At 41.3% G+C, this 27,257-nt stretch overlaps 1 protein-coding gene across 1 annotated transcript in view; it reads left to right on the forward strand.

The window, feature by feature from the left end:
- The first annotated feature begins 4,740 nt into the window (after positions 1-4,740).
- Positions 4,741-27,257, forward strand: part of MID1 (midline 1) — a 269,028-nt gene continuing 246,511 nt past the window's right edge. The window contains exon 1 of the mRNA XM_081327462.1: positions 4,741-4,936. The gene's annotated coding sequence lies outside the window, so the exon portion shown is untranslated. The remainder of the gene's footprint in view (positions 4,937-27,257) is intronic.

Raw genomic sequence — 27,257 nt, forward strand, 5'->3', positions numbered from 1 at the left:
ATAGAACAGTTCAGACCAGAGATGGAAGAGAAAGTGGCCCTTAAAGCATTAATAGACTTGGGTTGCACCCATTGTCTAATCAGCCCAACCCTAGTGGGGAATTTGGGAATTCCGGTGAGGAGGCTGAAGGAACCCATTTCCTTTGGTGAAGTCCATTTCAGGGGGAGTTCCAGCCACCCTGGCCACCCGGCCGATTGAACTCACAATGGGGAAACACACAAAGACTATGATGTTTATTGTGGCCCCTGGCATGGAATGAACCCTAATTTTGGGGATGACATGATTGAAAACTTGAAATCCAAGAGTAAATTGGAGAATGGGAGAATTGAGATTCCTGAAAAGGAAGGCTGTAGCAAAGGACAGGGAGCAGAAGACAAGAGGGGGGGAAAGGTCCTAGGTGGTGGCAGCCACAAGTGACAGGCCATTAGAAGGCATACCTAAAGAATACCGAGTTCTGGCTGACATTTTCAGTGAGAAAAGGTCCAACAAACTACCCCCCCCCACTGTCCCACTGATTGTGCCATCAAAATCCTGCCAGGAGCTAAGTTGCCAAAGCCCAAGCTCTACCTGATTACTTCCAGAGAGCTTGAGGAGCTGCAGAAGTTCATTGAAAAGAATTTGGCATGGGGATTTATTCAGCCAGCACAGCCACAAATGGCCATCACTGTGCTATTCTGGGAGAAAAAAGATTCACCTGTGTGTAAACTATAGATCTTTAAATGCTGTTTGTGAAACAATGTCTACCCCTTGCCGTTGATGAAGGACATGCTGGCCCATCTTTCCAAGGGGAGAATATTCTCTAAATTGGATTTAAGAGAACTGTACTACCGGGTCAGGATAAAAGAAGGGGATGAGTGGAAAACAGTGTTTAATTGCCCCTTGGGGTGCTTCCATTTCTGGGTGCTGCCTTTTGGGCTGCAAGGGGCGCCCACAGTGTTCATGTAGCTGATAAATGAGGTTCTCCAGGAGCACCTGTATAAGGGGGTTTGGGTGTACTTGTAAGACATCCTAATATTCACAGAGACAAAGGAGGAGCATGTCAAATTGGTCAGAGCAGTTTTAAATAAGCTCCTTGCAGCACCCCTCTATGCCAAACTTTCAAAGTACGAATTCCACAAGGAAAAAATGATTACTTGGGCTACAGGATTTCCCACCAGGGAACAGAGATGGATCTGGAGAAGGTACAAGTGGTGCTAGAGTAGGTGCTGCCTCACACAAGGAAGCAATTGCAAAGCTTCCTTGGATTCACGAACTTCTACAGTAAGTTTATTCCTTCTTTCACTCAGATTGCCTTCACCATCACTAACCTAATAAAAATGAAGTGGGTGAGCAAGCCAAAACCCAGTCAGCCGTTGAAATGGACTATGGTGTGCCAAGCAGCTTTTGAGAAGCTACCGTGTTTCCCTGAAAGTTAGACCCAGCCCGATAGTAAGCCCTACCTTGATATTTGGGGGTGGGCCTAATGAAAGCCCTACTCTAAAACTAAGCCCTAATTTTGCGATGAGGCCAACCCGTAAAATCAAGCTAGGGTGGGGGTAGGGGGAAAAGCTGCCCCACACCCACTTACCTTACTGGTAGGATCATCACAGCCCAACACCTGTCACATTGCTACTTGACTTTTTCTGCAGCCGCTTGCTGTCACTTGTGGCTGGCACAGCACTTCAGGCTGCTTCTGTTGCTTGCGTACTTCAGGTCACTTCCGTTGTTCATGGCAGGAGGCCATGTGGCACTTTGGGCCATTTCTGCTGTGGAAACAGCCCAAAGAGCCATGCAGCATCCTGCCACAAGCAACAGAAATGGCACAAAGCACCAAGTGGCATCCTGCCGGGAGGAGTGGCAATGGTGCAATGCGCCACATGGTGTCCAGCCACAAGTGGCGGCAAGCAGCCGCAGAAGTCAAGCTGTGGCATGACAGGTGTTGGGGTGTGGGAGGCCTGTGGTGGTCGTAAGGTAAGACATTCTCTGAAATTAAGACCTAGTGCCTCTTTTGGAAGCAAAAAATATATAAGACTGGGTCTTAATTTTGTGGAAACATGGTAAAGAGACTTTTTTCTGCCAAGCCGGTGTTAAAACACCTGGACCTGGAGAAGTCATTTGTCATTCAGGCAGACACTTGTGATGTAGCAGTGGGGGCAGTACTGTTCCAAGAGAATCAGGAGAGGAAATTGCAACCCTGTGCGTACACATCCAAAAAGCTCGCTGAAATTGAACAGAGATGGGCAGTTTGGGAGAAGGAGGTGTACACAGTACGCTGGGAGGCATTTCTGGAGGGTATCAAAATCCATTTTCAAGTGTGGACTGATCACAAAAGCCTCGAAGCACTGAAAACCCGAAGGAAGTTGTCCCCAAAACAAGCTTGGTAGTCCCAGCATTTCCACCAGTTTGATTTCTCCCTTAAGTACATTCCATGGGGGAAGAACTTTTTGGCCGATGCTTTATCAGGAATGCCACAGTCTAACAGCATAAAATTTGATGTAATCAAACCCTTGATGACCCCAAAACAATTAGTGGCCCCTGTAACCACAAAAGCTCAGGCAAAGAAGCTGATGCCAGTGAACAGTAAAATGGAGGCCCCGACCACCAAAAAGGAAAACCCGAGGAAAAAACCACCTTTGAACAGCGAATCAGGAACCGAGTTTAGACAAGCATTAGAAAAGGATGAATGGTTCCTTAGCCATAAAAACCTTTGCTCGATGAGGGACAAACTGTCCTGGGTAGGAGAAAAATTATACATGCCAAAAAACCAGAGTAAAAATTATGCAACTTTGCTATTACTTTAAGATGGCTGGGCATTTTGGATTTGTGAAAACTCTCCATCTGACCAAAAGGCAGGTGGCCATCTGTATGATAATCCTACTGCTGCTGCTATATTTATTATGTGCTGATAGTATAAATCTTCCAAATGATATTTATACCTTTCAGAGGACTCTAAGAATATTTGGCAGTCTAAATAAGAAACAATGGACTAAATGATGTATTAACTTTTACTCAGAATCATGGAGAATCTTTATATATGTACATTGATGAGGCGCCAATTCTGCCTTGTGAATATCTTAAGGGAGAAAAAGGGCAATTTCATTATTTCACTATGATATTTTGACACAAGGATGAATTTTTCTACTATTCAGTTACAGCGCATTTTTGGATTTGTGAGGCTGTTCAAAGTGATTTACACCACACTTAGATAAGTGTAGTTATTGCTGTAGCAAATCCATGATGATAGGTTTTTCAGACTTCAGATTTGCTTTTTATAAACCTAGAGATCAAAGGACAAATTTCCCTTTAGAGTAGAATAGAAAACCTAACATTCACCTTCCCAGCCAAGGATAAATGCGTAAAAAAAAAGTTAAGAATTGGTTTGAGCATGTAGCCCCTGACCAAAGCTGAACAGTGTAAAGAAACTAAGTGCCAGGTATTAAACCCAACTTCAAAGCAAGAGCCAAAGAGAGAGTGCAAACAAAAAAGGAAATAAAACACTATTCCAAGTAGAAGCCCTCTATTTGTAAGAAGCAGTTTTATTTTAATTCTTTCATTTTAAAGAATCTATATGTAAAATGCAAATGTATTGCTTTAGCTTTGGAATAAAATTATGGGGAAAATATCAATTGGCTTTTCAACCCCCCTTTTGATTAGTATGATACCTTCGAAGATATGGAAGTGTATGAACAATACCAAGGAATTTTCCTGTCCTTTAGAACAGTGTTTTTCAACCACTGTTCCGCGGCACACTAGTGTGCCGCGAGATGTTGCCTGGTGTGCCGTGGGAAAAATTGAAAAATTCGAAAGATTTTTTTAAAAAAATGTCAAATTTTCGCCCACTAGGCGGGCGCCGGACTGTGTCCTGGGTATGGGGGGTGGGGTTTTGACTCTGCCCTCGGCCAGCAGGGGCGCCGATTGGCACTCCTCAGGGGGACACCCTCCACTTTTCTGATGTCCGGGCTGTGATTGGTCCAGACTCCAGCCTGGACCTATCACAGTAGGACATCATCTTCCGACTTCCTTCCCGCCCGAGCACAGTGTGCGCAGCAGCGGAGAGAAGAAGACGTCACGACTTGAGTCACCAGGAGGACCGGAGCAGGAGGAGACAGACGGAGACCAGGATCAGCCAAACAGGCCCAGGTTGCGCACTGAATAAAGTATTTTATAATTTTTCATATTTCTGTTTACTTACTATTTCATAACAAAGTAATTATAAAAGACTTTCTTTGTGTTTATTTGATTCCTATTCAAGAGAATTACTTTATATATAGTCAATATAGGCACAGAGTTAAATTTTTTAACATTTTCTAATGGTGGAGTGCCTCGTGATTTTTTTCATGAAACAAGTGTTCCTTTGCCCAAAAAAGGTTGAAAAACACTGCTTTAGAAGATTCTCTTTTATGATGGCAGACTGACAGTATATAAGGTGTCATTTTATTCTCTTGATAGCTTCATTCTCTTTTAAAATGTACAGGTTTTGTTTTTTGTTGGTAGATCGCAGGACTTCGGAATGAATGCACAGGAGATACAAATAAAAAATGATCTTTTAAAGCACAGGTTAATTTCCTTCTTTGTAGCCCTAGCCACCACTTTCAGCCTGAAACTTTTAAAAGCTTTGCTAATCCTCATGTATGCAGCTTTACGAGCGATTCCTCCCTACCTCTTCCCCCCCCCCGCCTTCTCCTGATTGGTGAAGCTATTTCATGACTTAATTCAGCCCACAAATGCATATCTGAGTTGTGATTTGAAATCGGAGCTTAGGCAGGATCGTTTCTCTGCTGTTGGTGCAGAGGGACAAAGCTGGGAAAGTGGACGTTGTCCTCTGAAGCGCCCTGCGATAACAGGCACCGCGAGGCAAAAAGTTGCTAGCTTGTTGGGGGACTTGGAAACCCGATGGGACCGGGGTTTCTGATAAACTTCTGGATGGATGGATAATGGAAGTCTAAACATGAAGCAGGTAAAGTGACTTGCTGCAAAATAGCTGGAGATCTCGGGAGATCCCCTGAATCCAGCATGACTCGATAAGACTCTTTGTTGTAGGCTCGATGAGACTTTTGCAGAGATGGGGCTTATTACGGCAATCTGGGGTGAGTTAGGAACGCCTTTTCCGGCTGCTCTTTCAGTTTCTAGTCGCTGATAGTTGACGGGATCACTCCCAAGTTGTGGTTCTGAACAGACGAGCTTTGGCGATCAAGTCCCGTTTATTTTACCAACAGTTCTGGGATTTCAGTTACCCCAAACTTCGTGCAACTGAACCAGCGTGTTATCAGTAGCCCAACGCTTACAGTATTTAGCGTTGTGTGTTTAATAGCAGTTTAAAAAAGAAGGAAAACATTTGTTTTCATTCAAGCTAGCAGATGTAAGAGGAGACAAAAGATCGTGTCGCTTTTATACGTGAAGGTTTCAACCCTACAGGTCAAATGCGCATAAATTCTGTATGGTTTTGTAACTCTTATTAAACACTTTTCAAATTTTGGATTTTAGTATTTCAAGCTTGAATATTTAGCATCTGAAAATGCTTTTTCATTTTGTGACCTTTGTGACATAACATGCCTTTTGAGTGTTTTCTTTAATGAGTATCGTTCATGAGGATAGAGAAGCGAAGTAAAGTAAATAAAAAGGAAATAGGAAAAAGAGAGATTTGCACCTGTAGAGAAAATGGAATATTTTATATAGTTTAATGAAAACTACAATGGAGCACTTTTAATTGTGGTTTGGATAATTTTGCTAACTGTGAAGGAATTTTTTTAAAAAAAATTGCTTTTAAAATATTCCTACTTGTGGAATTGTCTTGCTTTGTGGAAAAGCAATTTATTATTTGCAGTAGGAATGATCCAAGTGAGAGCCAGTTTAGTATAGTAAGGCACCAGACTGGAAACCAGGAAGCTGTGAGTTTTAGCCCCACCATAGACACAAAGCCAGTTGGGTGACCTTGGGGAAGTCACTGTCTCTCAGCCCTAGGCAATGGTAAACCCCTTCTGAAAAACCTTGCCAAGAAAACTGCAGTGACTTGCCCAGGCAGTCTCTGAGAATCAAACACGATTGAACAGAAAAAGAAAACAAAAATGATCCAAGAGGGAATCAGAGCATTGTGGAATGTACTGCCATGTGGGGGAGCTCTGTCAAAAGAAAGGTTTACAAAAATGCCGCTTTTGAGAAAAGCATGCTGCTTATTTTCCTTGCTGCATTTTTAATCTCAGAATATTAAAATATAGTCATTGTTCATTTAAAAATACAAAACATAATGTTTGAGAGGAAATAATAGATGACAGCAATGTAAAAAAATATTTTTCTTAAATGGCTGAGGTTTCAAAATGTTCCTAGATGGTGTTAGTGACACAAAAGACAAGTATTTGGATCAGTGTTTCTCAAACTTGGCAACTTTCAGATGTGTGGCCTTCAACTCCCTGAATTCCTCAGCCTGTTGTGGCCAGACTGGGGAATTCTGAGAATTGAAGGCAACATACCTTAAAGATGCCAAGTTTGAGAAACACTGACATTCTGCCTTCTTAGACTGTGACAATCTCATTAAGTAATCCTTGACTTATGATCACAATTGAGCCCAAAATTTCTGTTACTATATGAGACATTTGTTAATTTATTTTATTTATTTTAATTCCATTTATATCCCGCCCTTCTCCGAAGACGAGTGTTGCCCAATTTTACGACCTTTCTTGCCACAGTTGTTAAGTAAATTACTGCAATTGTTAAGTTAGTAACAGCTGTTAAGATAGAATAAGAAGTATATTTAAGTATATTAACTTAAATATGAGACAGTACATATTAAGAGGAAAAGAGAGGAAATATTTACTGTAATAGTTTGAGATTTGGACTAATGATATCTGTATGTAATTGAATTATTGTAACTCAGCCGCCACCTTGTTTTTCAAAGATATAATTGTAACATTAGAAAATGTTTTTAAAAACCACAGCTGTTAAGTGTATCTGGCTTCCCCATTGATTTTGCTTGTCAGAAGTTTACAAAAGGAGATTACTTTATCCTGAGACACTGCAGCCATCATAAATATGCATCAGTTGCCAACAGGCTGAATTTTGATCACGTGACTGTAGGGATGCTGCTATGGTTATAAGTGAAAAACTATAATAAGTCACTTTTTTTAAGTGCCACTGTAACTTCTAACAGTCTCTAAATGAACTGTTGTAAGCCAAGGACTACTTGTATAGCCTTACCTACAATTATTTCAAACTAGGTGAGATACTCATTTTATATTAATAATAATAATAATAATAATAATAATAATAATAATAATAATAATAATAATAATAATAATAAGTTGGAAGGGACCTTGGAGGTCATCTAGTCCAACCCCCTGCTCAGGCAGGAAACCCTATACCATTTCAGACAAATGGCTGGCCAGTCTCTTCTTAAAAACTTCCAGTGTTGGAGCATTCACCACTTCTGGAGGCAGGTTAGTTGTTCTAACTGTCAGGAAATTTCTCCTTAGTTCTAGGTTGCTTCTCTCCTTGACTAGTTTCCATCCATTGCTTCTTGTCCTGCTTTCAGGTGCTTTGGAGAATAGCTTGACTCCCTCTTCTTTGTGGCAGCCCCTGAGATATTGGAACACTGCTATCATGTCACCCCTCACCCTTCTCTTCATTAAACTACACATACCCAATTCCAGAAACCGTTTCCTATATGTTTTAGCCTCCAGTCCCCCAATCATCTTTGTTGCTCTTCTCTGTACTCTTTCTAGAGTCTCAACATCTTTTTTTACATCGTGGTGACCAAAACTGGATGCAGTATTCCAGGTGTGGCCTTACCAAGGCATTGTAAAATGGTATTAGTACTTCACGTGATCTTGATTCTATCCCTCTGTTAATGCAGCCTAGCACTGTGTTGGCTTTTTTGGCAGCTACAGCACACTGCTGGCTCATATTTAAGTGATTGTCCACTAGGACTCTGAGATCTCTCTCACAGTTACTACTATTGAGCAAGGTACCACCTATACTATACCTCTGCATTTGATTTTTCCTGCCTAAAACTGGAACCTTACTTTTTTCACAATTGAATTTCATTTTGTTAGATAGTGCCCAGTTTTCGAGTCTGTCCAGATCCTCCTGTATCTTAAGCCTATCTTCTGGAGTATTGGCTATTCCTGCCAGCTTGGTGTTGTCTGCAAATTTGATGAGTTCCCCATCTATCCCCTCATCCAAATCGTTGATGAAGATGTTGAAGAGCACTGGGCCCAGAACAGAGCCCTGGGGCACCCCACTACACACTTCCTTCCATGTAGATGCAGTTCCATTCAGGACCACACGCTGAGTACGGCCTGTCAGCCAGCTACGAATCCATCTGGTGGTGATGCTATCTAACCCACATTTTTCTATCTTATCAAGTAGTAGGTTGTGATCTACTTTATCAAATGCCTTACTGAAGTCCAAGTAAATTACGTCTGCCAGTTCCTTGAGAACCTTGGGGTATAATCCATCTGGTCCTGGTGATTTGAACTCATCTAAGCTGGACAGATGCTCACCATTTTCTTGCCTATCTTAACTTGCGTTTCTATTCTGTTTTTTATGGCACTGGTTTTGGTAGGTTGGACTGTTTTTTCCCTTTGTGTAAAGACAGATGCAAAAAACGAGTTAAATAGTTCTGCTTTTTGTCGCAAGCCTTAATTCATTTTGAGCCTTAGCTTCCCTCACTTCATCTTTGCAGGCACGTGCTGTTTGCTGATATTCTGCCTTAGTTATGTGCCCCTCTTTCTACTTCTTATACTTGTCCTTTTTATCTTTCAGTTTATCAGAGAGTTCTTTATGCAGCCATGCTGGTTTCTTTTGAAAGCTGTTATTTTTCTTCTTTGTTGGTATTGTGCTAGACTGAGCCTTTATTATCTCACTTTTCAAAATTTCCCAAGCTTCTTGAGTTGTTTTCCCCTTTAGGATTCTCATCCATGGAATTCTTCCCAAGGGGTCTCTAAGTTTTTTGAAATTAGTTCTTTTAAAGTCCAAGATTCTAGTTTGGCTGTATTCTATTGCTTGTGCTTCCATAATGTTGAATTCCAATATTGCATGATCACTTCCCCCCAAGGTTCCTGTGGCTTTGACACTTTCTATCATTTCATCTCTGTTAGAGATAATTAAATCCAATATGGCTACTCCCCTAGTTCCCTTCTGTACTTTTTGGGAGAGAAAGTTGTCTGCTAGGTTTGTCAGGAATCTGTTAGATCTTCCACTTGGTGCAGAATTTGTCTCCCAGTTGATATCAGGGTAATTAAAGTCCCCCATTACTATTGTGATGCGCTTCCTACATACCTTAGTTAGCTGACTAGGAAAAAGTTCATCTATTTCCTCTGCTTGGTGGGGCGGCCTATAGTATACACCAATGGCAATGTCATTTTTCCCCCTTTTATATTGACCCAAATACATTCAAGTTTACAGTTTTCATCATTGTTCTGCCCCAGGCACCTAATGGACCCTGAACGGTTCCCGATGGCGCTTGGGTCTATACCCATTGCCCTCACTCACAGCCCAGTTGATGCCTTGGTTGATGCCTGGGAAAAGGCGGCCACTGAGGCACTCAATTGTGTTGTACCCTTGCGACCTCTGACCCGGCGCAGATCCCGTTGGGCTCCATGGTTTTCTGTGTAGCTACGGGAGATGAAGCGTCGGAGACGGGGTCTAGAGAGCGGTTGGAGGTCCAGCCATTCCGAATCTGACCGATTGCAGCTAAGAACCTTTATAAGGTCTTATCTTGCTGCGATGAGGACAGCGAGGGCTAATTACTTCGCTGCCCTCATCGCGTCCACAGATAATCGCCCGGCTGCCCTGTTTAGGGTGACTCGCTCCCTCCTTAATCAGGAGGTGAGAGAGGAGCCCTTGTAGGGGCGGGCCAAGGAATTTAGTCACCATCTGATGGACAAAATCGCTCAGATCTGGGCCGGTTTGGACTCTAACTGGGCAGAGTCTGACGTGGAGGAATCTGACGGTCTTGAGCATGCCATCTGGACTGAGTTCGATCCTGTTTCCCCTGGTGATGTGGACAAGATGATGACAAAGCTGAGCTCCACCACCTGTTTGTTGGACCCGTGCCCCTCCTGGCTGGTTTATGCGGCCCGGGAGGAGGCACGAGGCTGGTTCCAGGCAGTAATAACTGCTTCCTTGAAGGAGGGTATCTTCCCCGCCACCTTGAAGGAGGTGGTGGTGAGACCCCTCCTCAAGAAGCCTGCCCTGGACCCGGCTGTTTTAAATAACTATCGTCCGTTCTCCAACCTTCGCTTTTCCTGCCAGTTTAGTGTCATCTGAAAATTCAATCAGTTTCCCTTCTATTCCCTCATCTAAGTCATTTATGAAGACATTAAACAGTACTGGGCCTAAGACAGAGCCTTGTGGTACCTCACTGCTTTCTTCTCTCCATGTGGATGTAGTACCATTGAAGATTAGTCGCTAAGTATGGTTTGTCAGCCAGCTACAGATCCATTCAGGTGGTGTTTTTGTCTATCTCACCTTTTTCTAGATTACCAAACAGTAGGTTGTGGTCTACTTTGTCAAATGCCTTACTGAAATCCAAGTATACTATGTCCACTGCGTTTCACTGGTCTACTAATTTAGTCTTTAACTTGCATGGAATTTGTGTTTTTTATATGATATATTTAGCCAGCATGTTAAAGAAAAGTGTTAAGTATTTCAATCCAAAAAGATTCACAGTCTAGTAGGAATTAGTGTGTGTATTGTTTAAGTATTTAAAAAAGCAGCTGTGTTGTTTTTCCTGCAGCTTTTCCAAATGTTGCTCCAAATATGTTAATGGTTAAAAGAAAGCAAAGAAAGACTAATGGCGCTGTTTTTGATACACTCCTCATTATTATTGGAATATAAAAAAGGTTTGATATTATCCCTTTAATGGAAGAGCCATATGTAATAGTATAAAAGTAGACTTTAAGAATAGTTCTAGAAACAATCCATATATGGCATGAAATATGACATGTAATTGAATGGACTTTGTGGGTATGTGCTGTGAGTGACTTGTTGAAATTAGTGACTAAACACAAGTCAGTTGTACCTTTTAAGGATTCTGAATTTTAAAAATGTAGTTCCATGCCAATTCAGCTGTGCCAATATCTGGATAGTTTAAACAAATTCTTAATTAACAAAATAATTCTTCTCACTTTCAGTAAAATTCACTGAATTCTATGACATTTCCAAAGCAATTCCTCTTCTTGTATGTTATGGAATTTATTTCCAGTGTGTAATATTAACTTTGCTAAGTCTCATGAACTGAATGCATATTTAGAACACAGATAATATATCTTGATTGTCAACTTACGCTTCAACTCTAGTGAACCATTTCTATTTTTGGTAGTCTTCATTTAAATAAAATATCTGGATCTTTCAATAATGGGAGTGGCACATCTAAGCACACCAGTGCTCTTGAGAGGATTCTTGGCCAAGACAGGGCTAATTATAGATTCCATAACCAACAGCCAATTCAAATATTGGAAGTTAATTCACTGAAGCAAAATGTGTCCAAAAGTGATAGGCAGGGTGTACCAATCTCATATTTTTGTAAAAAATTGAAAATAAGGTGATTTAGATAAAAGCAGGCCACATGTTGCTATATAATTTTTCTATATAATTTTTTATTATAATGACACTATTTGGATTTATTAAATCTCAAGCAGATTGTCATGTCTTTTCTATGAAACAGAGCCCTACATTACACAAATAAATGATGTTGACTAAAGAAGAATGCAAACAGCACAGAGCCATATTGTTGTAGTTGGAAGCTAACTATCATTTTGGAAAAGGAAGAATAAGCCACAGAGAGAAAAATGTTGCTGCTCATGAGGATAAATTCAACATTTTTTAAAGAGGAGACAAGTCAGCAAGTTCTGAGGAAACTAGCAATGCAGTCTTAATTATATAATTACATTAAACTTTATTTGAAAAACAGATACAGTTATTTAATATGCTTAAGTCATATTAAAGAAGAATGTGTTAGGAAATATTATCAGATTGAACATTTAATAAGGGAATAATTATAGACAAACAATACCTGTGTTGGCAACAATAGAAAATTAGCTTCCTACCTGGATTTTGAAACGGAGGCCAAAAATCATCATGTCTCAACTAAATCTTCTAACCTTTAACCTCATTTCTGATTAAGTAGGAAATAGCAAACTGCAACAGGAAACATGTTAAGTTTAACCTATCTTAGAAGGCTAAATTGTAGAAATCTAGGAAGGCCAACAACACTCCTTTCTTAAACTATTGAGTTCAGAGGGATGTATTCTAAATAAACATGTCAAGAATTAGATATGTAATTGTAATTTTTAAAGACTATGGATTATGAAAGAATTCAGAAGTCTGCATCTATAATTGCAACTCAGGTATATTCTTGTATCATAACTTTGGAATCTTTTTAAAGGAATATATACAAACACAGGACTCAACCATTACTAAAGATGCTAGTAGAAAGGGTTGATTTGAAAATGGAAGGTGTCAGGCTCCAAAAACTGAAGTTTATCTTCTGACAAGGCATGTCCATCCTGCCCCTTTTAGAGAAAACCATATGAAGCCATCTTCCCCTGGTCTTGTAAGAAAAGCACCTTGTGCAGCCAGCGGTTGCCTTTTGTGAAGGATCAGGCTGGGCAAGTTGTAAGTCTCTTCATTTAGTGCTGCTGTATCTTCAGTCCCTGAACAAATTATTGTAAGATGAGGACTATATGGCCACTGTGAGCATAATTAATAGGCAAGTTGTATTTTGGAGGATTAGTTTTCTTATTGAACAACTACAGTGCTGTCTCAATCCAAAATGTTAATAAACCTCAAACCTGAATATTTAGGAAAGTAAAAGTGAGGTTTTGGCTTTCTTAGGAGAATATCTATGTGTGCACAATTATTAGGTAACTATTAATATGGAGAATTATTATGCAACTAAATAAAAAATGAAAAATTGTCCATCTCTGTGCAACTATTAAAGTGAGAATAATAACTCAAAATGAACAAATAAACATTTCTGTCATTTTTTAAAAATCAGTGACCCATATAACCACCCTTCCTTTCAATAAGAGTCATAAGCTTTCCATTCATGGAGTCTGTCAGTTTCTTGATCTGTTGACGATCAACTTTTTGTGCAGCAGTAACCACAGCCTCCCAGACAGTGTTCAGAGAGGTGTACTGTTTTCCCTCACTGTAAATCTGCCATTTAAAAAGGGCCCACAACTTCTCAATAGAGTTTAGGTCAGGTGAGGAAGGGGGACATGTTATGATTCTTTCATCTTTAAGGCCTTTACTGGCTAGCCATGCAGTGGAGTACTTTGATGCATGCGATGGAGTATTCTCCTGCATAAAAATCATGGACTTCTTGAAAAATGCAGATTTTTCCTGTACCACTGCTTGAAGAAAGTGTCTTCTAAAAGCTGACAGTAGGTTTGTGAGTTGATTTTGAGTCCATCTTCAACCCAAAAAGGTTCAACAAGCTCATATTTAATAATATCAGCCCATACCAGTATCTCACCTCCACCTTGCTAGTGTCTGAGTCAAAGTAGAGCTCTGTACCCATTATTGATCCAGTTACGGGCCCATCCATCTGGTCTGTCAAAAGTCACTCTCATCAGTCCATAAAACTTTTGAAAAATCTGCCTTCAGATATTTCTTGGCACAGTCTTGCCATTTCATCTTATGTATATAGTTCAGTGGTAGTTGGGTTTCATCCTTTCTTACCTTGGCCCTGTCTCTGAGCACTGAACACCTTGTACTTCTGGGCATTCCAGGTAGTTGCAGTTCTGGAATATGACACACTGGAGGATAATGGGTTCCTGATAGCTTCACATTTGATTCTTCTCAAATCTTTAACAGTTAATGTGCGTATTTTTTTCTCAACACATTTCTTGCAACCCTGTTGACTATTTGCAACAAAACGTTTAATGTTTCTGTGATCATGCCCCAATATCTTAGCAATTTTAAGAGTGTTGCATCCCTCTGAAAGACTTTTTAAAAATGTTTGACTTTTCAGAGTCAGTTAATTCTCTTTTTTGGCCAATTTTGCCTGATGAAAAAAAGCTGCCTAATAATTATGCACACCTTGACATAGGGTGTTGATCTCCTTAGGCCACATCCTCCCTCATTACACAAATACACATCACCTGATATGCTTATATCCAATAAACATTCAGATTTCTACAGCTTGGAGGTGTAAAATATGCATGAAAATGATATCATCAAAATACTCATTTGCCTAAAACTTGTGCACACATTGTATACTTATTGTTGATGAGCAGGGAAATATGTTTTTATATATGGTATTATCTATTTTAAAAAAATAATTGCACTCTAAATACAATTTTGGTCAAGTTTCCAGTTAGTGAAGGTTTATGTGTATACAATAACACAGGTTTAATTGTTTCAGTTATCTTTGAAATGTTTATGGCCATCCATCTTAAGCAAATAATTCTGAATGGCACACAATAAAACAATATACAGTAAACAAGATAAAAAGCAAAGACACATAAATGTAAAAATACAAAAATAGCAAGATGAGGCCCCTCTTATATAATCTTCAATCACAAGCAACAATAAGAAGCCAGTTTGGTCTAGTGGTTAAGGTACCAGGCAAGAAAGTGGGAGACCATGAGTTCAAGTCCCATGACTTCCACTTGTTCTGCAAGTAGGAGATATGAATTTAGGAAACATATCCAGATAGCAAATAACCTCTGCATGGATAAGCACAACTCTGTTTATTGCAAAAGTTGGAATTCTGTTGTTCTCGTGTCAGTCTGACTGACCTGTAGTTTGTTGAATTTTCCTTTACCTATCCCATTTTTTTTTAAAGTATTTGCTGTTTTCTAGTCATCCATCATCTCACCAGTTCTCCAGCATTTCTAAGAGTTAATTTGTAAACTCTGGGCTACTCCATGAAGTACTGGTAGTCCTCCATTATGACCACAATTGGAACCAGAATTTTGGTTGCTAAATGATGCTGCCTTAAGCAAGTCATCAAATGACAAACCAGATTTTTACCATGGGGATTAAGCAAATCACATGGTTATTAAATAAATAACATAGTTATTAAGCAAATCTGACTTCCCCAATTGATTTTGCTTGTTGGAAGTTGGCTGAGAAGGTTGCAAATCATGAATATGTGACTGTAAAATGCTGCAACTACTGTAAATGTGAGCCAGTTGCCAAGTGTTTAAATTGTAAGTATCTGACCACCAGGTTGTAAGATACAAGTTTGAGGAGAGTCACTTTTCCCCCCACGGCTGTAGTAATTTTAAATCATCATTAGATGAATTGTCATAGGTCAAGGACTACTTATAGTTTCTTCAGTACTCCAGAACTATCCTAGAGCAGAGATCCCCAACCCCCGGTCCATGGACCGGCACCGGTCCGCAGCATGCCAGCAAGTGGGCCGCACGAACAAGCAAAGTTCCATCCTCAGGATGCAGGCAATATTCAAAACCACACACCCCTGATCCGCAAAAAAACCTTTCTCCATGGCACTGGTCCCTAGTGCCCAAAAGGTTGGGGAGCCCTGTCCTAGAGATTAAAAGTTGTTCTGAGTAAAGAGGTATTCCCTAATTATATTACTGTATGTCTCAAAATGCAGTCCTTCTCTTCACAAGATCCTTTTTTTCTTGAAAAAAAAACTGAACAAAAAGAGCTCTGCCTTTCTTTTCTTACTTATTAGTATTTTGCTATTTTTATTAAGCAGCTTGCATATTAATTTATTTTATTTTGAAAATATTTTTCGCTAAGCTCAGCTTATTTTAACTTTTATATCCCTGCTCTCTTCCATTTTTATTCGATTTTTGTAATATGATTTTAGTCATTTTTAATTTAGTGTTTTTTAGCCATGGCATCATTATTTTGACTATTAAAATCCACTTTTTAAAATCCAAAATGTTTGACTATGCCCAGTTTTAATTCCCTCAAAGTAAATAAATATTGCAGTATATAATACATTTCCTCAGCAACTTCTCCACTAATATTCCCTGTTGATTGTCCTACCTCAACACATTTGTGTGTTGATTTGTGTGTGTTTAAAAACAGCTAGATGATTCACTTAAAAAAGATCTCAAAATTTATTATTTATTTATTTATTAATTTAATTTATATACCGCCCTTCTCTCAAGAGACTCAGGGCGGTGAACAGGGCAATACATAAAAATTAGATACAAAAGTTAAAATTAGATTATTAAAACATAATTAAACAATGCCCAGAGATAATACAAATTTAAAATTGAAGTCGTTAATAAAAATCCCACCCCATCCCATCAGGCCAGGCCAGCTTGTTTAAAGAGATAGGTTTTAAGGTCGCGCCGGAAGGAGCGGAGATCGGGCGCCATCCGGAGCTCAACCGGAAGATGGTTCCATAAATCCGGTGCACCCACAGAGAACGCTCTCCCCCTGGGGGCCACCAGTCGGCATTCTTTGACCGGCGGCACCCTGAGGAGGCCCTCTCTGTGGGAGCGTACTGGGCGGAGGGAAGTTGATATACATCATTGGTTAGATTTAACTAGTTTGTATATTTTGGTTTATTGGTTTATATTTTGGTTTATTTTGGTTTATTTTGGTTTATTGGCAAGAAGTTCTCTCACATTAATTTTGTTTGGAAGATGCTACTTTTGGGTGGATGCTTTTGCTTTATTGATAAAGCAAATACTGTTTTGTGAAAAGTAACAAAAGGAAAAAAAGAAAGGATACTATGAAGAAATGTTTAATATTAAAAGAATGGGAGGTTATTCATTCATTTTCAGTTCTATAGAGGAATGAAGAATTTACCTCTCCCTCATTGTTTCAACAACCCCTTTTTGGGCAGGGGAGTTTTGACTGGAGAATTGCATAAAAACTTGGTTTATACTACTCTATATGAATAATCTCTCACATAATTTACAACTTTCTTAAAGTTAAACTGACTTATGTATAAACAAATCAACTGCACAGAATGATATGAATATTTATACAATATTAACTAGTCCATGAATGAACACACTTGTACTTTTTCTATTTTATTTGAAAGATAATTTTTTTTTTAAAAAAAGAAGATTGTGACAATGAAAATCTCTGCTTTTAGAACCAAGGAAATACAAAAGGGCTTAACTATTTGGATTATGCTGTAGGCAATGCAAAAGGTTCTGCATTTGTTCCAATTTCTCATAACTATGTTTTATAGAGTTTTATGTTCCCAGTTATGAAAGTAGATTGATATTTTGTAAATGACACATGCTAATTCCCAGAGTTGCCAACCTTCATTGAATCTGCTTTTATTATATCAATTTTCATTGCTTAGACTTTTCAATTTATAATTTAGTCTTTGCTTTCACAAAATATGGGGGGGGGGAAATAACCTCAGCTTTTAGTGAGATTTTTTCCCATCCTTCTGTGTTGTTCCTTTGGATTGTACTTTCTGTCTGAGAATGTTACTGTTGTATTTTATAGATAATAAAGGGTGGAAAAAATGCACAGACTCCATAGGCTGACAGTGTATTAGTTGATTAGGAGCTGGACATTGCACAGTTGGAAGTCTGACAAGCTTTGTGTGTGTGTACATGTGTGAGTGTTGTCTGCCTTCTTTGATCACTTGTGTGGTAAATAGACATGCAGAGTAACCATGGCAACATGTGCTATAAGTTTGTGGGAACAGGGGAAACTCAATCACTGAACAAAGGATAGTTTGTTAGAATAGTTGGTTATGATTACAAAAAGGTGGTAACAATCAGGCTATTTAAAAACATAAGTTCTGGGAGGAAAATGCACAATTATGTTGGCAATTTAAAAGCAAAATATGTTTCTCTAGCTACAAATCTATTGCTATGTGCAAAGGAAAAGCAGAAAGAAGAAAAAAAATTAAAAAAAATCCATCAAATTTTCACTAAATGATGTGGGTGGATCTCCACAGAAAGTAACACAATAAAACAAACTGATCAGTTATCTGTTTGTAGGGTTCAATTGGGTGAAACAGTGCCTCATAGGGGAAGAATTTTTTTCAATGAATGTACTTCAAATGGACTAACTTACAGAATGTCCCAACCCATTATTCCCACAGGTATGAAATTTGGAAAAATTGTGACTACTTCAGCTACTGATGCTTCAGCACCACCGTGGTTAGCTATGGATGAATGATTGTCATTTCAAAAACTCTCAGAGTTTCTCACAAGTAAGGCAGTGGGGAAGCTGGCAGGGAGTGTAAGCTCAATCATGATTGCCAACAATCCTGCCACTTCCTACAAGCAAAGTCTTTGCTTGTGGGAAGCTGGCAGGGAGTTTTGGTAATGGGGAAGTTGGAAGGGAAGGTTACATTTTTTTTTAATTCCATTTATATCCCGCCCTTCTCCGAAGACTCAGGGCGGCTTACAAGCTTAGCAGTAGCCTTCATTCTATGTATATGCCTGCTTATTAGGGCTTTCACACACACCCCAAGCAGCATTATTACAAAGTCAGCTTAATTGCCCCCAACAATCTGGGTCCTCATTTTACCTACCTTGGAAGGATGGAAGGCTGAGTCAACCTTGAGCCTGGTGGGATGCGAACCTGCACTAATTGCAGGCAGCTGGTGTTACTTAAGGAGGCATTAGCCCACTGCTCCACCAAGGCAATTGCTCTTGCAAGTCTTCTCCAACCCTGCAACTGCCCCAGCTCCTAAGTGCTTATGCCATGCCAGCTACTTGTTTGTCTCTACTCATGCTTCTCAACCTGCACCTTCACCCCAAACAACCTCCTTGACATCTATGGTACCTGTCATGCCTTGTACACTCTTCTCAATCTCGCAGGAACCCTGTGTGCCCTCCCTGTTAGGAGGATGTGCAAAGGTGTGCCAGAGGCACCATGCAGGTTGGAAGAGTGTACGAAAGACACCATATGGGTCAGGGAAACTGTGAAGAGTGTGCAGGGGTACACAAATAGTACTGTGCAAGTTGGAGGGCTTACATGGGCTTGGAGCATGATTAGGATGCACAAGATTGTGAGGGTTGTCTAGTTGAACCTAACAGTTGAATCAGTAGAAAAACTGCAAAATTTCTAAAAGGTTCTGGGAATAACTTTGTGCAATTAAATAAGTTCTTAAATAAGGTCTAACTACTTCGCCACCCTTATCGCGTCCGCAGATAATCGCCCGGCCGCCCTGTTTAGGGTGACTCGCTCCCTCCTGAATCAGGAGGTGAGGGAGGAACCCTTGCAGGGTCGTGCCGAGGAGTTTAACCAGCATCTGTCGGACAAAATCGCTCGGATTCGGACCGGTCTGGACTCTGACTGGGCAGAGTCTGTCGAGCAGGACGCGGGCGGTCTTGTCGATATCACCTGGGAGGAGTTTGATTCTGTGACTCCGGAGGAAGTGGACAGGATCATGGGGAGGCTGAGCACCACCACATGTTTATTGGACCCGTGCCCTTCCTGGCTGGTCTATGCAGCCCGGGAGAGGACACGCAGCTGGTTCCAGGCAGTTATATCGGCTTCTTTGAGCGAGGGCAGCTTCCCTGCCGTCTTGAAAGAGGCGGTGGTGAGGCCTCTCCTCAAGAAGCCTGCCTTGGACCCAGCTGTATTGAACAACTTTCGTCCTGTCTCCAACCTTCGCTTTCTTGCGAAGGTTGTTGAGAGTGTGGTGGCACATCAGCTCCCTCTGGTCCTGGATGAAGCGGATTATCTAGACCCGTACCAATCGGGTTTCAGGCCCGGGCACAGCACGGAGACGGCATTGGTCGCGCTGGTGAATGATCTCTGGAGGGCTCGGGACAGGGGGCATTCCTCTGTTCTGGTCCTATTAGACCTCTCAGCGGCTTTCGATACCATCGACCATGGTATCTTGCTGCGGCGTCTCAGGGGATTGGGAGTGGGAGGCACGGTTTTACAGTGGTTCTCCTCCTATCTCCAGGGACGTTCGCAGTCGGTGTTGGCAGGAGGGCAGAGGTCGACCGCGAGGTCTCTCATTTGTGGAGTTCCTCAGGGGTCGGTCCTCTCGCCTCTCCTGTTCAACATCTATATGAAACCGCTGGGTGAGATCATTCGTGGTTTTGGAGTTGGGTATCATCAGTATGCTGATGATACCCAGCTTTTCCTTTCGACCCCAAACCACCCCAGTGATGCCCTCAACGTGATGTCCCGTTGCCTGGAGGCGGTTCGGGTCTGGATGGGGAGGAACAGACTTCAACTCAACCCCGACAAGACTGAGTGGCTTTGCATACCTTCATCCCGGGTTTATTCGGACATTCCACCTCTCGCTATGGGGGGTGAACTATTACCCCCCGTAGATAGGGCTCGCAACTTGGGAGTCCTCCTAGATTCACGGCTCACCCTGGAAGACCATATAGGAGCTGTGACTAGGGGGGCTTTCGCCCAGGTTCGCCTGGTGCGCCAGTTGCGGCCCTATCTAAGCCGGGATGATCTATGCACGGTCACTCATGTGCTCGTGACCTCTCGACTAGACTACTGCAATGCTCTCTACATGGGGCTGCCCTTGAGGACCACCCGGAAGCTCCAACTGGTACAGAATGCAGCCGCGAGAGTTGTGTTGGGAGTCTCCCGATACTCCCACATTACACCTCTGCTCCGTGAGCTGCATTGGTTGCCAGTTGTCTTCCGGGTGAGATTCAAGGTACTAGTAATGGTATTCAAAGCCCTACATGGCAGGGGTCCGGAGTACCTGAGGGAACACCTGCTGCCGGCATCGACTTCCCTCCGCCCTGTGCGTTCCCACAGAGAGGGCCTCCTCAGGGTGCCACCGGTCAGAGAATGTCGACTGGTGGCCCCCAGGGGGAGATCCTTCTCTGTGGGCGCCCCGGAGCTATGGAATCAGCTACCGGTTGAGCTCCGGACGGCGCCCAACCTCCGCTCCTTTCGCCGCGAGCTAAAAACATACTTTTTTGAACAAGCTGGCCTGGCCTGATGAGGGGATTGGGGGGGGGGTTGTTATTGTTATTTTATTAGGTTTTAAAGATGTATTTTAGTATGTGGGCATTTATTTAATCTTGTTTTAACTTTTGTAATCTGTATTTTATTCTTGCCCTGTTCACCGCCCTGAGTCCTTCGGGAGAAGGGCGGTATAGAAATATTATTAAATTAAATTAAATTAAACTTGTTATATATAACATATAACTATAAAATCTCTGTTTTAGATACATGCATTTATTTTTTAAACTTAACTGTTCTAGGCAGAGGCAAAGGCAAAGAAATCAAAATAAATATTTTCCATCAGTCTTATATACAAACACTCAATAACCTCAGTAAAGGTTTAAGTTTTTATCTTCAAAATGTTGAACAGTTTTATTGAATTGGATTGTAGAATGTTAGGATACAAATACTTTAATAATGGGTATCTTGCAGAAACCTAATAATTCCATTGTGTCACCTCTTATAACTTAAAAATATAGTACAGATTAATTTCAGCAATGTAATTTGAGGGTATTCCACAAGCACCAAAATCAGAGCAGAAAACAAATGAAGGTTATTCATTCTGCAATTAAACCACAATTCAAAGTAATTGCAGTGTTGTAACAATAAATTTACATCTATTTAAACTTAGGAACTCTATATTATCAAATAATTCCCTGGCCCTGGACTATAGTGGGTAGGTGGTCACACAGTAACCCTAAATTATGGTTTAGGAATTAAAAAATAAGTTCTCCATTATAGTATATAGGCTTATTTAATGTGCATTTATTCTGTGTCATTAATGACACTTTTACAGGAAGCTATAAAAAACAGGACATTTTCCCTGACAGGTAAATACCATTTATCTGAGAATTTATACCATGTATTGTTTATATACTGTATCTTGGTATGGAGAGGTGAATAAAGTATGATTGAACTTACCATGAGCTATTGATTCTTACTGAGATTCAGTCTTTATTTCTTACTTGCCAAAGAAAGAAAAAGTGATTAGGGTGAAAGAAAAAATGTGAATATTCTAGAAATATCTGTTCTATTTTGATTTTTTTTATTTGCTTCCTGGTTTCATTTGTTAAAGCTGATCCATCTGCCTTATAAATAAATTAGCACAACCATTTAATAAAAGCTATTAGTATTATTACATTATATCAGAATGAGCTCAATATATTGTTCAATTTCTCATTATAATTCTGGGGAAATAAATTATAAAAACTTCATCTCAGCATTTCTTGATAATTAAGCAGGGTAAAAGTGGATTGCGGCTCTATTTGGTTTGATTTATCCAATATGGTAATAGAGCAATAAAGATGAGCAGCATTGCTTAATTTCTAACTGAAAAAAGAAGCTTCCTTCATTCGATAGGTCAGTGTGACATGACCTAGTTTTGCTTAGCTACTTAGAAATTATATCTCAGTAATGTTTATGTCACTCTGGGGTAAGAGATTTAACATCATTTTTGCACCACAGTATTTCTATAATATTTTATATGCTTATGTGCCCTGTCATATAATCCTGCAAGCTAAATTTTATGGTTCTGATAGAAGATGAAAAGGCCAGTAGCTTTCATTTTGGTGTGTTTATGTGTGTGTTGTGTGTGTGTATGTATATTCCTCTTCAAAGTTCACTCTTGCACCTCTAAATGTACCTCTAAGTCTGTATTCATAATACAGATTTTTTTAAAATAATGAAGGTCATCCATTCCAAGCATTTTAACTCAACAGTAGATTTTTCCTTGTCTTCTAAAAGGTATGGATATTCAGATTACCATGTACAGTATTATCATTTATGTATCATATTAATTATCTGTCAAATTTCTGAGAATATAGAAGCATAATACATAATGTGAACTACTGTCATAAATTGTATCATACATTTCCATGGGATCTGTTTAGTTGTATTTCACAATTGAAATCATGGTGGGACTTTTTGTGTGTTGTGTCCTTGAGAACACACAAAAAGAATAAAGAAATAATCAAGCTAAATCTGGCAAATCTGTGTTGAAGTTGCTCTTAGTCTCTAGTTAAAGTTTGTCACTTTCAACAAGTCAGATGAGGATCTGCCTAGTTACAGCAAGTTAGATGCAGTCCATTAAATCAGGTCAAATTCAGTTAGGCTGAATCATTTATCAACTCTGGTCAAAGTAAGGGCAATATTGTCATGACATGTTCTGGTATGCATAGCCATTATGATCACCTTCTAAAGCATTCTGGTAGCTGTGTTATGTGGTCTCAGAAAACACTAGAGTTGTCAAAAGTCTTAAGGCAAACAGAGCTTGTGTGCAAATGAAGTCATCCCCTGGAAATGATCTCTCCGATTTTGAACTTGCTGATGCTGCATTGCAGCAGGAGAGGCAATGGACAGTATTTAAAGGCAAAGTATGGCTATTTATTCAACCTGGAATGGTATTGGGGAAAGTGTCACAGAGCTTTGCCTTGTGGATGAGTTGGTCTTTGATTCATTGTTCACATTTTTTTCATAGGACAGTGGTAGATCAAGAAAAACAGAACATGACCTGTTATGTATTGATGTAAATTACTTGGAAACGGTTATTAATTAACTGCTGTGTCTGTTTAAACTCCAGACTGCTTGTCTCCAGAATTGTTAGCTTGTGTTTTGAGCGGGAAATACTGCTTTAATTCCATTGGCCACCGCATATTGTTGGTCTGTATAAATAGAAGTTAAGCAGCAGTTCGTGCAGCTTCTGTGTTAACCTAATAAATGTGTTGTTGCTTTTTCACCACCACCTCGTCAATGCCTCACCAATTCCAATACTTAACAGTGGCGACGAAGGTGGGATGTGCTGCTAAGGAAGAGAGAGCTAGAAGTCACTAGGGGTAAGTCTAGGCATCAGCGCCCTGGTAGGAACTATATTCCCCACTCTGCCTGCCAGTAAGCCACACTGGAGGCACCCACATCCTAAGGGATCCATCCCTAGGATCAACATAGAAGCCCTTAGCAGCACAAGGCATTGAGAGGTCGGTAACAGCTAACCATGGCCAAGATCAGCAAGCTGTCAGAGTTTAACGTGTCGCATCCTGAGAGGTGGACCTTGTATGTTTCATGAGTCGAGAACCATCTGAGGGCTAACCAGGTTAGCGAAGATGGCTTAAAGGCTGCAATGCTACTGTGCGTGTGTGGCCAGGTGATGTTCGACATAGCCGAAAACCTAGTCACTCCAGCTACACTAGAGTTGGTTGCCTACTCCGAGCTCAAAAAAAAGGTCAAGGAACATTTCGAGCCAAAGTTCTCTGTCATTGCATGGAGACACATGTTCGAGCAAAGGGAGCAGCAACCAGGAGAGTCTGCTGCTGAATTTATAGCCGCGCTACGACAGGCATCCCAAGCTGTGCAACTTCACAGACCTCGAAGAGAGACTGAGAGACCATTTGCTATGCAGGTTGAAGAACCTTCAGCAGAAGCTGTTTGCGAAGGAAACCTTGACGTTCCAAGATGCCCTGAAAGAGATAATGACCGAAGAAGCTGCTAGGGGAGCTGTCAAAGCCTTACAGCCCTCCAAGAACACTCCCAGCCCAGAAACCATCCACCATGAGGACGCAGAAAGAGCCGACAACCCTAACATGGACAATGAGATTGACTGGCTGTGGAAGCTACCAGAAAGAGGGTAGCGGCCATTTGAGAAGGCAGTTCCCTTCACTCGATGTGCGGGCTGTGGAGGCAGACACAGGTGTTCGCAGTGCAGGTTCCATACAGCAATGTTCCAGGCATGTGGCAAACAGGGCCACATCACCGCCATCTGTAAAGGTCGCCAGAGGGACGTTCCACAAGAAGAATTCTCCAGGAAAGGTACAGAGCCCCCGGGGCAGAACAGAGTTGGCTATTGCTCCAGTAGAAGGAGCGTCTTTAGAACAGGTGCCCATTGACCCCTTAAACAAAAGCTTAGGCTTAAAGTCAAGCTTCACGGAATTCCCTGCCACATGGAACTGAACACAGGGTCAGCCCTGTCCATAATTTCTCAAAGAACTTAACAACATTTGCAACTGCAGCAGCAAAAGAGTTAAACTCAACTCTTGGGGTTCTTTTTAACTGACTACAGGGTTAATTTAATATTTTTTAATTTGGTTCTTAATTTTTGTATTTTGGATTTTTAATTCCCTGTAAACCGCCCTGAGTCCTCAGGGAATAGGGCGGTATATAAATATAACTAAATAAATAAATAAATAAATCAACGCATAAAATCTGCTGTTAACAGATTTCCAAAATTCCCATGTAGCGGTTAAGGGAGAAGCTATGCTCAAAGTACAATTCAAAGAGTTTGAGGGTCCCCTCGACGTTGTGGTAGTTGAAGGCCACCACACAAGCCTCATTGGCTTAGGCTGGTTTGATGCCCTGGGCATCCATGTGACTGGCATTAACAGAACGCAAGAAGAGGACCTGTTGGCAGTTTGCCAGGAATTTGCTGATGTTTTCAGCCCTAGCTTAGGCAAGTACAAGGGATTTCCAATTGCCCTCCACCTTGATCCAACCGTAACCTCAATCAGGATCAAGCCTTGCAGAGTGCCTTTTGCCCTCAAACCAAAATTTGATGCAGAGCTGGACAAGCTGGTGCAACAAGGCGTGTTGCAGCTAGCAGATAGCAGTGTGTGGGAGACCCCCATAGTTACACCACTTAAAGCCAATGGTGAGGTGTGCATATGCACGGATTATAAGTGTACTATAAATAGAGCACTTCAACAACATGCATATCTGGTGCCTGTAGTCAGCCATATTCTGGTGTCACTATAGGGAGGTCGCGTATTCGCCAAATTGGATTTGGCACAAGCATACCAGCAACTGCCCGTGGATGATGCCATGGCAGAAGCTCAGACCATAGTAACCTACAGGGGTGCTTTCAGGGTTTGGCGCCTGCAATTTGGGGTCAGTGTAGCCCCAGGGCTTTTCCAAAGTGTGATGGAGCGCATGCTCAAAAACATTCCAGGTGTGTGCCCTTATTTCGACGATGTCCTCGTAGCTGGGGAGTCAGTAGAAATATTGGCAGAATGCTCAAAGCCGTCCTTCAGCATTTCCATGAAGCGGGGCTGAAGCTGAAGCGAGAAAAATTCAAAATAGGTGTAGACTCAACTGAGTTCCTCGGATTTCACATAGATGCCGCAGGCTATTCAGCAGGCTCCCAGTCCCAAGTGAAAAGGGGAGCTTCAGGCATTCTTAGGGCTGCTCAACTTTTACCATATCTTTCTTCCACCCAAAGCTGCAGTGGCAGAGCCCTTACACAGGCTCTTGGACAAGAAGGCACATTGGCAGTGGACGAGTGTCCACAAGAAAAGCTTCATGGCAGTCAAATCACTGCTGTCATCACATTCTGTACTGACACATTTTAAGGAAAAGCTGCCTATCAGCATTGCATGTGATGCATCTCCATTTGGAATAGGGGCCGTGTTGAGCCATTTAATGGCTGACGGGAGGCAAGCTCCCATAGCTTATTATTCAAGGACTCTGTCTTTGACAGAACGCAACTACGCCCAAATAGATAAGGAGGCACTGGCCATAGTGGTCGGTATCAAAAAATTTCATGACTACTTGTATGGCTGCCCATTCATGGTCTTCACAAACCACAAACCACTTCTTGGTATGTTCACTACGGACAAACAAACCCCTCAGATCCTCTCCCTACGGATGCTGAGGTGGTCCATTTTTCTTTCAGCCTATAGTTACAGGCTAATTCATAAACCAGGCAGGGAAATGGGGCATGCGGACACCCTAAGCAGACTGCCCCTGCTGTACTCAGAGCCAGACCCCGCACCGGCTGCACGCATCCTGGCTATCCAGTATTTATTTATTTATTTATTTATTTATTTGTTTGTTTGTTTGTTTATTTATTTATTTTATTACATTTATATACCGCCCTTTCCCGAAGGACTCAGGGCGGTTTACAGGGTAATTAAAAACCAAGATACAAAAGTTAAAAACAAGTTTAAAAAAAATTATATTTGTCCCTGTATAAATAAAACCCCAGTTAAAATAAGATTAATCCTCAGCCTGGGCCAGAGAGCTCGAAGAGCCAGGTCTTCAGGTCCCGGCGGAATGAACGGAGGTTGGGGGCAGTCCTCAGCTCCACTGGCAGCTGGTTCCAAAGGGCAGGCACCCCCACTGAGAAGGCCCTATCCCTGGGTGTCGTCCGCCGGCAATCTCTTACCGGTGGCACCCTGAGAAGACCCTCCCTGTGGGAGCGCACTGGACAAAGGGAACTTGATGCCGGCAGCAGGTGTTCCCTCAGATATCCCGGACCCAAGCCATTTAGGGCTTTATAGGTCATCACCAGCACCTTGAATCTCATTGAATCATTGAATCTCATTGGCAACCGGAAGCCAATGCAGCTCGCGGAGCAGAGGTGTTACATGGGAGTATCGGGAGACCCCCATCACAACTCGCGCGGCCGCATTCTGCACCAGCTGAAGCCTCCGAGTGGTCCTCAAGGGCAGCCC

This window comes from Vipera berus (assembly GCF_964194415.1).
Source record: "Vipera berus genome assembly, chromosome: 4".
Taxonomy (NCBI): Eukaryota; Metazoa; Chordata; class Lepidosauria; order Squamata; family Viperidae; genus Vipera; species Vipera berus.